We start from the raw sequence: 16,146 nt of genomic DNA, 5'->3' as shown, positions 1-16,146 counted from the left end.
TATACATGCTCAATTATTTACATATGTTCAGTTCTGAACTGCTGTTCATGGGTTTCTCAAGGCAAGAATACTGAAGTGATTTGCCATTCCCTGAATCAAGATTGCTGGGGAAAATATCAATAACCTCAGATATGCAGATGATAGTGCCTTTATGGCAGAAAGCAAAGAAGATCTAAAGAGCCTCCTGATGAAAATGAAAGAGGTGAGTGAAAAAGTTGACTTAAAACTCACCATTCAGAAAACTAAGATCATAGCATCCGATCCCATCACTTAAAGGCAAATAGATGGGGAAACAATGGAAATAGTGGGAGATTTTATTTTCTTGGCCCCCAAAATCACCACAGATGGTGACTGCAGACATGAAATTAAAAGACACTTACTCCTTGGAAGAAAAGCTATGACCAACTTAGAGAGCATATTAGAAAGCGGAGACATTAGTTTGCCAACAAAGGTCCATCTAGTAAAGGCTATGGTTTTTCCAGTGGTCATGTATGGATGTGAGAGTTGGACTATAAAGAAAGCTGAGTGCTGAAGAATTGAATGCTTTTGAACTGTGGTGTTGGAGAAGACTCTTGAGAGTCCCTTGGACTGCAAGGAGGTCCAACCAGTCCATCCTAAAGGAGATCAGACCTGGGTGTTCATTGGAAGGACTGATGTTGAAGCTGAAACCAATACTTTGGCCACCTGATGTGAAGAACTGACTCATTTGTAAAGACCCTGGGGAAGATGCTGGGGAAGATTGAGGGTGGGAGGAAAAGGGGACAACAGAGGATGAGATGGTTGGATGGCATCACTGACTCAATGAACATGAGTTTGAGTGGGCTCCAGGAATTGGTGTGCTGCAGCCCATGGGATGGCAAAGAGTCAGACATGACTGAGTGACCGAACTGAACTGAATTCTGAACTATGATGCAATTATTTGTCACCCAATTATTTCTGTATCAGTGGGATTTCATTGGAGTGGCTGAGTCTGCAAATCTTTCTCTATTCTCCTCTTCTTCATTTTTGCAATGACTCACCTGAGTTTCAGCTAAATCAAACATGCCCACCTAGCAATGACATGGCTTAGCCTCTCCTGCAGTCAGTAGTAGGTACTGACTGTTTCTGCAAATGTGTTGTGAACAAAGGGCTATGTACCTCCCCATCACAAAGGAAACTGCTTTCACTCCATTTTCTTTTTTCCCTTTCCCCACAGGCTGGAAATACACTTCAAACATCAAGGTAGGGATAATAATTTGAATGATAACAAAGAAATAAGATACGAGGAATTTGGATTACGTGAGTCACAGTTGCCCACCTGGATAGCTTTCTTCTTGATTGTTGTAAGAGAAAGAAATGAAATCCTGACACACTATATTTTAGGTTACATTTACTTAGCCTGTACACTATTATTATAGAAATTGGCTCCTGGCAGTGGGATACTATCATCATAAAAATCAAAATATGTGACATCAGTTTAGCAAGTTGTATAGCAGGCTGAGAGATGTTCAGGCTAGAAAGAAATGCCTTTGTTACACCACTCAAAAATACATGCTAACTTGGAAACAGACCACAAGCTTGTAGCTCTAGAGGAATAAGCTTTTAAAATGCAGATTTTTGTGCAAGTTGGCTGTTACTTGGAATTATTAGCAAAGTGCTTCAAGAGACATGCACTAAAGTTAAACAAGAAATGGTCCATTTGCAAATAGAGATGAAAGAGACTATAGTTCTACTAATGGAAAGTCTTCCTACCCTTGACCTGCTTTTTAATGGATTAAAATGCCATTAATTTGGGACCTTACAAGTTTGGAAAAGTCAGCTGCTTCTATTCCACAAACAGCATGATATAACATTTTCATCAGATTCAGCCAGAGGGAAAATAACCATTTAAGACTATTAGCTTCCCAACCATCTTGCCAAGACTTTAGTTTCGTATGGCATTAGGATGGCTGGTCTTAAGTTAAGGGAAAGAAAGCTGAGCAGAGCAAACAACACAATGAAATTCTAAAAAACTTTCCATAATCTCTATGGAAATTTGTCCAAAAGATGTCTTTTAGTGTGGCTATTCTGCATGGAACTGTCTAGAAACAAAAAGTATACTATAGTTTTTGTTGTGATTTTTCGGTTTTATTGAGATATAATTGGCATATGTCACTGTATAAATTTAAAACGTGCAGCATAATGATTTCTCTACCATATACTGGGGACAATTACTGCAGCACGTGTAGTTAGCATCCGTCACCTCACACACAGACAGAAAAAGAAAACGCAAAACAAATTGTGTATGTGATTAAAACTCTTGTGCTTTACTCTCAACTTTCATTTATAACCTACAGCAGTATTAATAATATTTATCATGTCCTATTTATATTCCTGGTACTTATTTATCTTATACCTAGAACTTTGTACTTTTGGACCACTTCCTCCAATGCCCAATCTTTCTTCCCATTCCTGCCCCACTTCCCCACCTCTGGAACCACAAACCCCCTCTTTTTCTGAGTTTATTTGTGTGTGTGTGTGTTTTGTTTAGATTTTATGTGTAAATGAGATTATTCTATATTTGTTTTTCTCTCTCTGATTTGCTTCTCTTAGCATAAGACATCAAGGTCCATCCATGTTGTGTCAAATGGCAAGATTTCTTTATTTTAAAGGCTGAATAATATTTCATTGTATTTATATATTGCAACTTCTTTATTCATCCGTCTGTCATTGGACACTTAGGTCGCTCCCATATCTTGGCTGTTGTAAATAATTCTGCTGTGAACATGGGGATTCAGATATCTTTTTAAGTTAGTGTTCTCATTTTTCTACTCTGGTTTTGAAGGAATATTTTTACCAAAGAAACCACAAGCTTCGTATACAAGAGCCTGTGGTTGTTAAATTTCTAACACAATACTCAGTCTCCTAAAGCTGCCTTAAGTAAAGCACACTCTTTCTTGCTGCTTTCTGATATGGATAGTGGATAGGAAACCCGCCCCCCAACACACACAAAATCAAAATTACAGGGGCCAATAAACAGGATAGATACTTCAAATCTGGCAGACTCATTAACCAAGGAACCTAGTTCCCCAGCAGGAAGCATTCACAGTTCCTGCCTAGGATAATTTAACATCTGCTCTGGACAAAACCTACTGTGAGCTTTTCTTTTCTTTTTTTTTTTTTTTACATTTCTGAAAGGATGATTTTCTTTATTTTTAATTAAAAAAATATTTCTGGTAAAATATACATAACAGATGTAGCATTTTAACCATTCTTAAGTGTAGAATTAAGTGGCATTAACTCCATTCACATTGCTATGCAAATATTACCACCATCTGTCTCTAGAACTTTTTCATTTTCCCAAACTGAAATCCTATAGCTATTAAACGATAACTCTCCATTCTCCTCTCCCCAGAATTTGCTAGCAACCATTGTTTTTCCTTTCTCTATGAATTTGACTCTTCTGAGTACCTCAAATAAGTGCATTCATTTAATAATTGTCCTTTAATGTCTGGTTTATGTCACTTAGCTTATAGTCAGGTTTGATACTTGGTTGGGAAGATACCCTGGAGAAGGGAATGGCTACCTACTCCAATATTCTGGCCTGAACAATTCCATGAACTGTATATATAGCCCTTGGAATCACAGAGTCGGACATGACTGAGTAACTTTCACTTCACTGGCATAAGTCAACCTTAGCAATGTTCATCCACATTATATGTCAGAATTTCCTTCCACTTTATGGCTGAGTAATATTTCTATGTGTGTGTTCTTGACTGCAGTTTCCATAGGTGATGTTGTCCTTCTCAGGGTACTTTAACTGGGGAGCTTTTAATTCTACCACTGTATATTGGAGTTACAGAAGATATACAAGTTGTGTTTAGTGATAGTTTATCATAATTAAAAGAAGCCGCTTCCAGAACCTGATAAAAAAAGACTTTGAACTTGAGTCTCCTGCATTGCAAGCAGATTCTTTATCATCTGAGCCATCAGGCAAGCCAATAATAATAATAAATAATAATAATTAGTTTCATTTGTGGGAAGTTCTGCTGAGATAGGTAGACAACACTATAAGATATAAAATAAACAAACTTTCTCTATTCAAGAGTCCTAGGGAATCTTTTCTCATTAAGAAATATTTAAACTGTTATTTGAAGGGCAATAGCCAGACCTTGGGAAGCTCCCCAGAGAAGGGAAAGGCTACCCAGTCCAGTACTCTGGGCTGGAGAATTCCATGGACTGTATAGTCCACAAAGAGTTGGAGATGACTGAGGCGACTTTTACTTACTCACTCACTCACGCACTCGCTGTGGATACAAGACCAGATCAGAGGCTATTGTAGCAGATGTGTGAGAGATGATGGTGAATGTAACAGAGTTTTTATAGCTTAAATAGAAATAAATTAATAGAGTTTTGGTATATTTAGAATCTAGGAACTACCAAAACTGTGATTAATTTGGACATTGATGATGAAGAAGTATGAGATTTCAAAACTCATACTATATTCTCAGCCTTCAGCAGCCAGCTGGTATAGATTACATTTACTAAACTAGATTGCACCATAGACATGATCACTATGGAGAAGGGAGGTTTTAGGATTTCAATTTGGAATGAGTCTGTGCTGCTGCCTATATGAAACGTACAGAAAATACTGAATAGCATTTGGATACAGAGGTCTAAATTTTAATAGATGTATTTGGGATATAAAATATATACTGCTTTATGTATTACAAAGTTAGCAGTTCACATCCATACGGTATTTAAAATGATGAGAGTGGATGAAGTCATTAAGGTAGAAAGCATAACAAGAAAAGAGAGGAAAAGAGAGAAAGAGCGAAAGGGAATGGGGTCAAGACCAGGACAGAGCACTGAGGCTATTTAACATATAACACCCATAGGAAAAAGGAAGGAAAAGAGAGAAGTGACCAAAGAGAGCAGAGGTTGGGGCGGGGCGGGAGTCAGGGGGAGACAGAGGTGGAACAGAAGCACTCAGTGTCAAAAGCCAAAACAAAATGGTACTTCTAGAAATAGTGTACGTTTGACTATACGAAGAGCTGCAGAAAAGTCAAATATGGTGAAGACTAAAAGTATCTACTAATATAATCAACCCAGAGGTCAATGGAGAGCTTAGCGTACTAGTTTTGGTTGAATAATAGAAACCAAAGTGAGTGGACTGAGAAATTAATAGAAGATAAGAAATGAAAGGGCTTCCCAGGAGATGCTAGTTGTTAAGAACCCACCTGCCAATACAGGAGACCCAAGAGGTGCAGGTTTGATCCCTGGGTTGGGAAGGTCCCCCCTGGAGGAAGGCATGGCAACCCACTCCAGTATTCTTGCCTGGAGAATCCTCTGGACAGAGGAGCCTGAAGGGCAACAGTCCATGGGGTCGCAAAGAGTCAGACATGACTGAAGCTACTTAGCATGCAAGAAATGGAAATGGATACTTTTTCAGATATTTGGCTATAAAGGGCTGAAGAGAGACTGGAGAGTAGTTGAAAGGGGTGAGAAAAGTCAGGGATTATTTTTTTTCTCTAGTGGTGGGAGAGGGTGTTTAATGGCAATGTAAAGTATCCAGTGGAAAGCAGATCGTACAAAAATAATAGAAGAAATTAAGAAGTTAGTCAATAGGAAAAGTTCCTAAAAAGAAGAGTATGAAATTCATAACCCAGGAAGAGTTTAACTGGAGGAAGAATACATCCTTTAACAGAAGGGAAGGAGGAAAAGGTGGTGAATACACAGGAAGGTTTATGAAGTTGGAAATGGGAAGTTGAAGTGGTCTCCCTCTGACAGCTTCCATTTTTTTCTGCAAAATAGAAAAAGTTTTACCTGCTGAAATTGCTAGAAGTGAGACAAGAGATCAAAAGTTTAGAGAGAATAGAGAAGGTTTAAAATATTAGTTGTAGAAAGTAGAAAAGACAGCTAATCAGAAAAACACAGGAATACTGCCGGTTAAAACTGGCAGGAATTATAGTCATTTATTATAGTAGTAGTCATGAATTATAGAGCAATCTCTCAGCTTCATTGTGCCATTGTAGTTAAACGAATTTCAAGAACATGGAGCCATTGACCCAGGGAGAGAATTGTATTAACTAAAGTGTGATATTTTCTGGGCAAAGGGGCAAGGAAATATAGAGATGGCAAGAGTGCCTGAAACAGGGGACCATAAGAAATGAAGAAGAGGCTAGTGGATAAGGAAAAAATAGAACAATTAACTGGATACTGTAGAATTCTGGATAGCTGAAGAGGTGTAATAAAAATAATTAAAAAGTGAATCCCCAAAACAATGGAGGTTATGGTCAGAGGATTACAGAATTAGAGATTTTCTACTTAAAGCAGTTTTGAGTAGTGTATATGCTCAGTTGGTGAACATAGTATGGGTGGTAATGAAATGGAAAAGAATGGTACTAAGAGAAGGGCCTTCTGTCTCTACTCCTTTTTTTTTCCTTTTAAAATGGCTGTTTTACTTTATGTTTTACTGAAAGTAGAGAAAAGAAAGAAAGAAATGTTACAAACTGAAACTGCCTAAAGTCAGATAATTGGTGATGCAAATATTTTTTTCCTTACCACAGTTATTGACTGAAGGCAAGCTTTGAGATTCTTTAATGAAGCATCTAAGATATGGATCGCCTTGGTGACAGTGCTCTGAAAGGGGTTTTACATCATCAGCCCTCCCAAATCTAGTGGTAGAAATAACTTCTGGTCTGTTCTTTGAAAAGCTGACAGGTGAGGAGTGAAAGTGAGAAGTCTGGGACACCATATAATCTATTTGGATATTTTTAAAAATCTTAAAAAGAAACTTTATATTTTATATTGGAGTGTAGCAAATTAACAATGTCGTGATACTTTCAGGTGGACAGCACAGGGGCTGAGCCTTACACACACATGTATCCGTTCTCCCCCAACTCTTCATCCATCCAGGCTGCCATACAACATTGAGCAGAATTCCCTGACAGGCCCTTGTTGGTTATCTCTTCGGAATATAGCTGTGTGTACTTGTCCATTCCAAAGTCTCTAACTATCCCTTTCCTCCATCTTTCTCCCCTAGCAACCATACTTTCGTTCTCTCTGTTATTTATGGAGAGTTGCGTGTGTGTGCTCAGTCATGTTTGGCTCTTTTGCAACGCTGTGGACTGTAGCCCCCTAGGCTCCTCTCTCCATGGAATTTTCCAGGCAAGCAGGCTGGAGGGGGTTGCCATGCCTCCTCCAGGGGAGACTTCTGACCCAGAGATCAAATCCGTGTCTCTAATATTCGCTGCATTGACAGGCGGGTCCTTTACCACTAGTGGATTCTTTACCACTGAGCCACCTGGGAATACTGTCTGTGAGTCTGTTTCTGTTTTTTAAACGAGTTCATTTGTATCGTTTCTTTATAGATTCTGCAAGTGAGGGATGTCATACGATACTTCTTCTCTGACTTATTTCACTCAGTATGACATCTCTAGGTCCATTTCTATTTTTACCCTTGTCTCACGACATGCTCATTAGCTCCTATCCTTAAGCAAAAGTTTAACAAACAATTAGAGCTTATGTTGAGATGATGCCAAATCATCCTGCCCGGGATGACCATTTGTCCTGGAGCAGCGCTGACCCAGGAGGAGAAAATACTAAAGTACCTGCTAGGAGTATTGACAGTTGTTCAAGGATTGCTTTCTGAAGCTGGTGACGTATGAGCTGAGTCTTTCAGGGTAAGTACTAGTTAACAAGGTAGAAGAGTTGTAAGGAAAAGTTCCAGACGGAAGCTCAGACATGTGGGAGATAGTTAAATTTAGTATCCACTGATGAACTCTTCTTCCATTCAAGGAAAGCTTTACACTAGCCACCCTGAGCAACACAAAGATGTTTCAGAACAGTGCTCAGTTGTGGAATATTTAATGTGAAACCTTGCTAGTATATCTGGACCTGACACTTCCTAGATTACAAGTTTTAAGGACTGGGATCAGGCTTATTTTAGGCTCTTCTGTTCACTTTGTACCTAGAACGATACTTGGCATCTAGGAGGTATTTGTTATATAATTGTCAAATAACTGAATGAATAAATTCAACTGCTAGTCTAAGTCCCAGAATAAATTATATTTCAGGGTACTTGTGGCTAGAATATTACATTTGGAACTACTGAAAAATTAGGCTTATTTATACCTTCAAACATTGATCGTACAATCTTTGAGCATCTCTAATTTCAGAGAACTTCTAATATTTTAAAAGCAATTGGTTTGGACATTTCCAGGTGTCCAAGATCTTCCTGATATTGTGTCAAAATCCCATGACTTTAATTATCATCTTAATTCCCTTGTCTTATCTCTGGAAGGTGGCTATGCTCACCACTCTACCACCAATGTTGGTTCTTGTCTTATTTCTGAACTTGAAAGCAGTAGAGACTACAGTTAATTCTTCTTGGACATGGTAACAGTTCAAACTTGCATCATACATGCTAAGTCATTTCAGTCATGTCTGACTCCTTGTGACCCTATGGACTGTAGCCTGCCAGGCTCCTCTGTCCATGGGATTCTCCATGCAAGAATATTGGAGTGGGTTGCCATGCTCTCTTCCAGGGAAGATTCCCAACCCAGGGATCAAACTTACATCTCTTCTGTCTCCTGCATAGGCAGGCAGGTTCTTTACCACTGACATCACCTGGGAAACCCAGTTTAAACTTAAGATAGGAATGTTACCTATCACCTTTCCTTCTATGCCCACCTAGCTTCCACAACAAGTGTCTTTCTCCAGGTTAAGTATAGCAATTCCTTCCCCCTTTCCTCAGTCACTCTTTACTAGCTGTTATTCATCTTTAAGTTCTTCGAGATTAACTACTACTCTCTCAGAAAAACCTAACAGAGAAGTTAGGTCCCCTCATTAAAAACTTCTATATCATCTTAATTTTCTCCTACATGGTGCTTTTTAGGTTAGAAACTGCCAATGTCTGTCTTCCCTGCTAGACGCAAAGTACCTTAAGAAAATTGGGCCCACTAGAGGGAAAGACAAAAATCACTGGCAAGAGAAAGATTAAACTCAAATGAAATATGTAATTGGTAAATGAGTAAACAAAAATAAAATTAGAAATGGCATAGATCATAATAAAAATGAAAATGCTTGATCAAGAATAATATGGGAATAATGGGAAGCGAGGGTCAGGAAAGACTTTTCTAAAAACCTAATGTTTAAGCTGAGAGACCTCAGGGTTAGCATGCTAATATGACTAGGGGAGATACAACTGAATGGGGATGTTCAGTGAAGAGAGAATGCTGTGTTATTTGATGCAAGTGTAATGTTAGGGAAGCACAGGGATCTTGAAACAATAATTTAATTTACTAGTGCAATGAAAATTGATACCAGTTCTCCAAAGTAGAGTCACAACTTATAATTAACACAAAAATATTGAAATACAAGTAATTGGGCTTTTGCTTCCAGCCAAAATGGTGAAACAAGAATAGATTTAGCTTTCCTTTTTTAAAATGTAAGTATTTTTAATTGAAGGATAGTTGCTTTACAGTATTGTATTCTTTCTGCCCTACATCAACATGACCCTACCATAGGTATACAGACGTCCCCTCCCTCTCAGAGCTTCCTCCCACCTCCCATCTGAATCAACTGAAAAACCAGAAAAAATATATGAGGCAATGCTTTCAGGATATTTAACATGGGGCGAGGAAGCGTAGTGATTTCTAAAACTGCGAAAAAATGCAAGGTCAATTCCATGATTGCCCCAATCTTTCCCTTTAAAGTTTCTAGGTTGAGATCTGGGGAGTGAGGACACTGATGAAACCCAAGAAACTCCTGAATTGACAGGATGAAGCTTAGAGTCTGGGAGAGCAAGGGGTTTCACATAGAAGAGAAGATGCATTAATAGAGAATTCCAGAAATCTTCAGTGGCCACCCCTGAGTATTGATCAGTGTGAAGAAACCTGCCTGAGCACAGAAAAAGAACTACAGAAAGATAAAAGGGGGCAGTGCTCACTGGTCAAGCAGAGCCAGGAACAGTGCCTCTTCCCGCCGTTCTGCCTGGAGAATATGTAATTCACAGGATTTTGAGTAGAGTACGCGAAAAGATCAGCTGTGGATTAGCCTTAGATTAAATGTCATTTTGACCTACAAAACAAGACAAAATCAGTCAAAAAGGATCACTCTTCCCATGTAACTTAACTGTGACCTTGGAAAAATCTCAAGAATATATTTAGAAATATAAAACTGTCCAACATCAAATAAGGTAAAATACAAAGTCTAGCATCGAATATGAAATACCCAGGTCACTCTGCACAGCAAGCATACATCCTTTGTAATAATAGGTTCAAAGTTAGCCAAAATTCACAGACATAGATACCTTGCCATTACCTGTGGGGTCACTCAGGAATACTCAACATGACAAATTTAAATGTGGGAATACCAAATATGTAGTGTTCCTTCAGGCAATCTTTGGAAAAAGAATATTTTTCAATGTAAAATATAATTTTGCTATCTGAAATAAATAAATGAATATCCAGGCATATGAGTCTATTCCTAGCAAATATACTTTCCACAAATGAAAGTTAAATAGATATTTTCTCAGATACACAAAACCTGAAAGAGTTTATCATTACCAGATCCACACTACAGTGTTAATGGAGGCTGTGAGGCAGAAGGAAAGCAATATCAGATGGAAGCATAATTTTTTACAAAAGAATGATAATCACTGCAAGAGAGACTCTGTGGGTAAGAATATAAACTTTTTCATATTATTTACATCTCCTTAGTATATAAATTGATACTTTGAACAAAAGTATGAATACTGTACTGTGGAGTTTATAGCATATGTAAAACACCACTGAAATACTACAACACATCAAACTTTTTTCATTATTATTATTCTTGTTATGGTGACCTGTGGTCCTACTATCGTAACTGTTTTCAGGCACATGAACCGTGCCCATATAACATGGCAAATTTTATCAATAAAAACCGTGTATGTTCTGAGTGCTCGACTGATAGACCATTCCTGCAACTTTTCCTCTCTTTTTGGGCCTGCCTATGCTCAAGAAAAAACAATGTTGAAGTTAGGCCAGTTAGTCATTGTGCAATGACCTCTAAGCGTTCAAATGAAAGGAAGAGCTACACATCACTCATTTAAACCAAAACCTGTACATCATTGAGCTTAGGGAGGAAGGTACATCAAAAAGCCAAGACAGGCCTGGAGCTGGGCCTCTTGTACTGGCTAGCCAAGTTGTAATTGGAAATGAAATGTTCTTTTTCTTTTTTTTTTTTTAATTTTTTAATGTATTTGGTTGTATCAGTTCTTAGTTGTGGCACACGGGCTTAGTTGCCCCACGGCATGTGTGAACTTAGTTTCCTGACCAGGGACTGAACTGGCATCCTCTGCATTGGAAGGCAGATTCTTTACCACTAGACCACATGGGAAGTCCCAGGAAATGTTCTTGAAGGAAATTAAAGTTTACTCTAGTGAACACACACATGGTGAGAAAACAAAGTAGCCTTACTGCTGATATGCAGGAAGTTTTAATGGTCTGAATAGAGGATCAAACCAGCCGAAGTGTTCCCTTAGCCAAAGCCTAACTCTTCAATTCTATTGAGGCTGAGAAAGGTGAGGAAGCTGCAGAAGAAAAATTTGAAGCTAGCAGAGGTCCCAGGTGGCACCAGTGGTGAAGAATCTCTTGCCAGTGCAGGGATGGAAGAGAGGCAGTTTGGATCCCTGGGTCAGGAAGTTTCCCTGGAGAAGGAAATGGCAACCCACTCCAGTATTCTTGCCTGGAGAATCCCACAGAGAGGAGAGTGGTGGGCTACAGTCCATGAGGTGGCGTGGAGTCAAACACAACTGAGTGTCTGAGCACACACACAGCAGAAGTTATTCGTTCATAAGATGTAAGAAAAGAAGCCATCTCTATAACATCAAAGTCATAAGTGAAGCAGCAAGTGCTAAGGTAGAAGCTAAAGCAAGCTGTCCAGAAATTGTAGCTAAAATAATTAATGAAGTTGGTTACACTAAACAGTGGATTTTCAATGTAGATGAAGCAACCTTCTATCAGAAGAAGATTCTATGTAGGACTTTCATAGGTAGAGAGGAAAAGTCAATGGCTGGCTCTAAAGCTTTAAAAGACGGACTGACTCTCTTGGTCAGATGACTTTAAGTTGAAGCCGGTATTCATTTACTACACTGAAGATCACAGACCCCTTAAGAAGTATGTAAATCCATTCTGCTTGTGTTCTATAAATGGAACTACAAAGCTGGGATGACAGCGCATCTGTTTATAACATGGTTTGCTGCATATTTTAAGACCCTGTTGAGACCTATTGCTCAAGAGGGAAAAAAAAAAAAAAGATTCCTTTCAAAATATTACTGCTCATTGACAATGCAGCTGGTCACCCAAGAGCTCTGGTGGAGATGGGATTAATGTTTTCATGTCTGCTGACACAGCATCTGTTCTGCAGCCCATGGATCAAAGTGATATCTCTGCTTTTTAACATGCTGTCTAAGTTTAGGTTTGCCATAGCTTTCCTTCCGAGAGCAAGCATCTTTTAATTTCATGGCTGCAGTCACTGTCCACAGTAATTTTGGACCTGCAAACAGGTTTCTCAAGAGATAGATAAGGTGCCCTGTAATCCCACCTCTTTCAGAATTTTCCACAGTTTGCTGTGATCCACAGAGTCAAAGGCTTTAGTGTAGTCAATGAAGCACAAGTAGATGTTTTTCTGGAATTTCCTTGCTTTCTCCATGATCCAGTGAATGTTGGCAATTTGATCTCTGCTTTCTCTGTCTTTTCTAAACTCAGCTTGTACATCTGGAAGTTGTTGGTTCATATAATATTGAAGCCTAGCTTGAAGGATTTTGAACATAACCTTGATAGTATGTGAAATGAGCGCAATTCTTTGAACATTTTTTGACATTGCCCTTATTTGGGACTGGAATGAAAATTGACCTTTTCCAGTCCTGTGGCCACTGCTGAGTTTTCCAGATTTGCTGGTATAATGAGTGCAGCACTGTCACAGCATCATCTTTTAGGATGACGTTTTGTCAGAACACTTCAGTATAACCCAACTGTCTTGGGAGGCCGAGAATGGCATGGCTCGTAGCTTCATTGAATTACGCAAGACCCTTTGCGTGATAAAGCTGTGATTCATGAAGGGGCATAAACTGTAGCATATTGTAAACATAACTGTAACATGCACTGGTAAATAAAAAAATTCACGTGACTTGCTTTATTGAGATATTTACTTTATTGGAGTGGTCTGGAACAAAACCCACAACATCTTCAAGGTATGCCTTTTTAAGTATTACAAGGAGATTAAAGATGTGTGTATAGGTATGTAGGTGACTTTGTGTTAAAAGTCATCCTTAAATCTACCCCTCTCTGCAATCCAGTATCTAAATGATGGGCTTCTCTAACTTTGAACGACCTTATGTAAAATTTTGCTTTGCTCTAATTACTTTCACTTAATCTTCTCTCATTTTTTGCAGTGCCCAATTTAGAATTTTGCACATGGTAAGTATTAGAGAGTTCATAGTTAAGTTCAGTAGAAGTAAGCTTCTAGAGGGAGTTATTTTCCCCCATGAATAGCAATGATGGGACTTTAAAAACAAAAATGATTTGTTAGAAAAATCAAGTTAATTCAAAGGTCAAGGAATCTAAATAACTTGGAAATAAAATCTAAATAGTTAGACATCCACCCTTACATAAACCAATTCAGACCTTGTATCTGCCTTTATAGTTTATATAGAGGGAGATTTATTTTTATACTAAGCAGCCATTCATTTAGAATATGTACAATTAGGGAGATCAAATAAACATGCTTTTCAAATTGTACAAGGCAATAGCTATTGATATACAAATTAACTTTCCCCTAACCCTGAAGACACTGTTAGATGTAAGATCTTAAGAGCATGCAGATTTACAGAACATGAGGCCAAACCTTTGTTACACAGTTGGTATGTCTGTACTACAGATGTGACATACCTTGCGAATGAGCCCTGGCTCTCTGAAAAAATGCTGTTCTCTGGCCGACCTGGGGGCAGAGAGCCCAGAGCTTCCAAATACACCTGATGGTAACTTTAATCGTCAACATCTCTGAACCATTTTTTTCTTTTGCTTTGCTAAGATTATTTACATTGAGAAAATAGAGGTAGTTATGCATATTTTTTAAATCTACTTATGATTGTTACACACTCAGGACGGTGCCAGATTGCAGCTACTGAAACAAGACATGACCATTTGCCCAGTGACATGTCATAGATTCCCATTCTCTCAGACTTGACCAGAGACTGCCAAAGTAGGGACATTTCTTAGGAAAGATTTATGAGGGTGAAGTCAGAGAGTGAGGACAGGAAACTAATATCAACAATCTACCAGGCACTGTGCCAGGCTTGTTATGGATGCTCTATTATATAGTGCTTACAACATGCTGTAAGGTAGCTATTATTAACCCATTTTATGGGCAGAAAAACTGGGGCTATGAAACATTAAACCACTTGCCAAATTCACAAAGCAGCAAAGTATTATTATTTAAACTCAGTGTTGTATGACTGCATAGGGTTTCCATCATACTACACAAACTCTCAGACAGAAAGCTCCAGCGCAGAGGAAAAATTAATGTTTTCGTATTATTCAAGAAGCATAATTCAGATCCAAATTTAGATCATGATGTCACTGAGGACTTCATGGAAATATGTCTCTTATGCTGCTTTTATTTTTTTTAATGGTAAATGCCATGATTCTGCTTCTCAAGCAAAGAAACAATAGAATCAGAAGCAAGCAGAATGTATTTGTAAAGAATAAATCACTCTGAGCAAACCTAATTACTTTCTTTCTTCCAACAGAATTACATGGCCAAAAGATAATGGAAGCACAAAAGACACAATCTATCTTGATTACTAATATAACAAATAGTGTCTCTTAGACATTAACCAGCACAATTAATTGAAAATAGTCTCAATCTCAAACAAAAATTGACTTCAAAGGAATGAAAGGTCAGTGTCATATAATGTCAGGGGCCAATGTGGGCCGCCTGCCTCACCCAGCCCCAAATGCCATTTGCAATGGTTCTTGTAGAAGCAGCAATTGTCTGGAATGATAAAGCAAGATGAAACCGTCTGTCTAATGCTGGTTTTGCCTTTCTAGGAGACCCAAATTGCATTAGATGAGGATAAAAGTGGGGCGGAGGCATGGAGAATTTACTTACTAGCAACTATGAAACAAATATATGGTGGTGGTGGTGGTGGTTTAGTTGCTAAGTTGTGTCCAACTCTTGTAACCCCATGGACTGTGACATGACAGGCTCCTCTGTCCATTGGGATTCTCTAGGCAAGGATACTAGAGTGGGTTGCTGTTTCCTTCTCCAGGGGATCTTCCCAACCCAGGGATCGAACCCTCGTCTGCTGTGTTGTGGGTGGATCCCTTACTGACTGATCCACCAGCAAATTTAAAACAAATATACAGTGATTCAGGAAAGAAGTGTATAAAACCACCTGGGAGAGCCATTGTAACCTCATTACCGAATTAAACTGAGTTTTGCAACATAATCTGAAGAAATAATTTATCGGTCAGAGTCAGCCTTGAAAGCATAGGAAAAGGAACCACTGGGATAGAAAGTGAAAAATTTTAGACTTAGCAAGGCTCAGCAACCTGTCCAAGGGCGTACAGTCATTCAGGGGTTGAGGGAGAACTCATGCATGGATATGTCAGTGTCTCCTGATTTTTTACCAGCTGCCATCCATCCTCTGATGTCACTCTGTGTAAAGATGACCAAGGTTCACTCACAATTCTCTACCTTCTTTATGCCACACTCTGCTAGGCCTCATAAATCAAAAGGGTGACCTGGGGTTGTTGGTAGTACAAATGTGCGCAACCTCCTATAATGAGGATAATCAGAATCTACAGAGAGGTGAATAGACAGCTTCCTGCTTTCTTTCTAGGAACCTGTGGTCTCTTTTGAAGAAATAGATCTTGGTTTAATCTGAAGGCATAAAGAGCCATCTGCAAAGGACCTGTTGGGCCTCTAGCCAGGACAGAGAGTGTCAGGCTTGCCAAAGTGATCACACTGTCAGGCTTATTCTAGGAGGCACCTTCCTTGTTGAGATTCTATACAGAAGAACTGTTTAAGCTACTTAGGGGATGACAGCAGGAGCATTCCTCATAAATCAGACAAAGAAACCTATGTTTGCTGTTGAGAGATGAAAAAATACATACATATATATATATATATATATAT

Source organism: Budorcas taxicolor, chromosome 25 (genome assembly GCF_023091745.1).
Source record: "Budorcas taxicolor isolate Tak-1 chromosome 25, Takin1.1, whole genome shotgun sequence".
NCBI classification, from domain to species: Eukaryota; Metazoa; Chordata; class Mammalia; order Artiodactyla; family Bovidae; genus Budorcas; species Budorcas taxicolor.
The sequence above is the reverse complement of the archived record's forward strand: the minus strand, read 5'-3'. Positions refer to the sequence as shown.